Below are 2,500 nucleotides of genomic sequence, written 5' to 3'. Positions count from 1 at the left end.
GTAAAACAGTGTATATTCTAGAGCTGGGGATAACGAAATTGCTCCGGAAGCAACTGCGAGAGTCACAGATACACATTTCGTCGTAGCTGTGGTTTGACAATATCACGTACTTGTGTCACATCCGAAACGAAGTCGAATAGGCCAATCTGAAGTATATAGAGACAGTTGAGATGCCTTTCATTAATATTTTGCTCTTCATAGATCAATTTAAAGCTAACCAAAAACAATAAGGAGCCAATACTGGACCCTCCACGCAGTTGTTGGACAGAGAAAAAATAACAGCAACATTTCACTCAAACCTCCCTACACCGTCTTAAAAACAAATAAGAAGGATATAATGAATTTAAGAATTTCTCGATACACTCTATATGGAACTTTACTTATTTTGGGGCTGATTGACCAGAATTATCCTACGGTTATACAATAATAATAATCATTCATATTATACAGAAACATATCACGTGCATATTTCAGTCGGTGAAACAGGAATTTCGTTGCAACAATAAAAATCTTCGACTGTGTTTCTACTAATATCTCATTCATTTATTTTGAAGTAATCTAAAAATATATTTCTAAAACCGAACAAAACGAATCAATATTAATTTCTATGAGTAAAACAAAATTTAAAAAGAATTAGTTGCAACGTCCACTCTTTAAATTCCTTCTATTTATTTCCACTGCGTCCCCTAGATTGCCAAAACCTAATCTGCATAATGTTATTTATCTTCTATTTTAATCTAATTATCTGTCATACTTTTATAAAAAAATAATAAAAAGATCCTGTTCCTTACAATTATATAAAAGTAAGAGAGAGTGAGAGAGAAACGGGGAGGGAAGATTGACGGAGATAACAAGCAATTGAGAGATAAGGGAAGAGACTGATGACATTGAGAAAGAGAGTGGAAATTGAGAATATAATTTCTTCATGAATAACTACATTTATTTAATTGAAAGAGGTGTTGAACGAGCATCAGCAATAATATCTTTATATACACAGATAGATCTAAATCAATGCTTCTCAACCATTTTTTTAATCTATAGACCCCTTTCATTACTCTTTTATTATGGTGGACCCCCATAGTCATTCCATGTTTAAAAGCTAGATTTATAGATATTTCTTTTAAAATTCCTGTTTTGCTTTTCACATGTTCACTTGAATAGGTTTGCAAAAGAATTCTCTGAGAGAACATATTTCAGTGGCCGGAAGCATGTTAAACTATGTAAGACGCCAGAGAAATATACGTAGTTGTTTGTTGCAATAAATACATCTAAAGAAAAGTTTTTCAATGAATTAATATGGCTCTCCAATTTACAACTTTGCCCGCATGGACATCCCATATATCTTATATAGACCCTCATAGGACATATGGATCCCGGTTGAGAACCACTGGTCGCAAGCTTCCGCAGTAGTGGCTCAAGAGTCAATACATACAGAAGAAATGAGAGGGGGCATCCTTGACGAAACGAACGCATAATGTTAAACGGTCTGGATAGATAACCATTTACGCGAACTACCGAGCGGATGCCGCTGTATAAGGCAGCGATCCAACCGCGGAAGATTGGACCGAAACCAGCCACTTTAAGGACAGCCTCCAAGTAGTGATGGTCTACAGTGAAGAGGAGCAGTCGCCGCTGGACGTAGGCATAAAGGGACGTATTTTAACTAACCTAAATTTCGCTTATTCCTTTGGTATTTATACTGCTGAATTTCTTCCGACCTGGGGCTCTAATAGCGCAACATAGTCAATATTGTCGACCATGTTTTAGTTAAAGCTACGGTTTTAATTACATCTATCCAGGGTTACCTCTCTTCGCTATTTCCCATTGATATCGTCTGAACAACTAGAAACGCTTCGTCTGGGAATCAGACAGGGAGCAACACTAGATAGACATGATGTTGTTGCACCTTTATCATAAGAGGGATTTTTTTCTCCACGGTAACTGCAGTGATTATGCAATTAGAATTTTTAAAATGTAATATATCACAAACATGTTTGAATTAATCATGCATTTTCTTGAACTTTGAGATTTCGCTGATGTTATTGTCTATTTTTAGAACGATATTGTAGGATTTATAGAAGAGGCCGGATCTAGCCACTTTGAACATAAAGTAGAATATTTCGGCGAGATATGGCTGGTAATCTACTACGCCTTGACTTAAAGTCTCTTACAAAATGCCGATAAAAATAATCTGGTACCATTTAGGATTTTAAGAGAAATTTTGGTTTAATTTCATAAATATTTATAAAAATTAATAAATTCCAAATTCTTGCTGTACGAGAAAGGTGGAATATAAGAGTAGTCACCATTCTCTATCCTCGATCATTCATATATGTCAAAATGTGGAGCAAAACCTTTGGGAATCTCATATATATTCACTATTATTTATAGCTTTGTCTACTTCCAGTTCCACCGTCAAAAGCGATTTATTGCAGGTCCCTTGAAGTTTCTAAACTCTTGTGAGGCAAGAATTAATACTGTATATATATACATATATATA

This window comes from Octopus bimaculoides, chromosome 10 (genome assembly GCF_001194135.2).
Source record: "Octopus bimaculoides isolate UCB-OBI-ISO-001 chromosome 10, ASM119413v2, whole genome shotgun sequence".
In the NCBI taxonomy this organism is placed as follows: domain Eukaryota; kingdom Metazoa; phylum Mollusca; class Cephalopoda; order Octopoda; family Octopodidae; genus Octopus; species Octopus bimaculoides.
Note: the sequence above shows the minus strand (reverse complement) of the source record.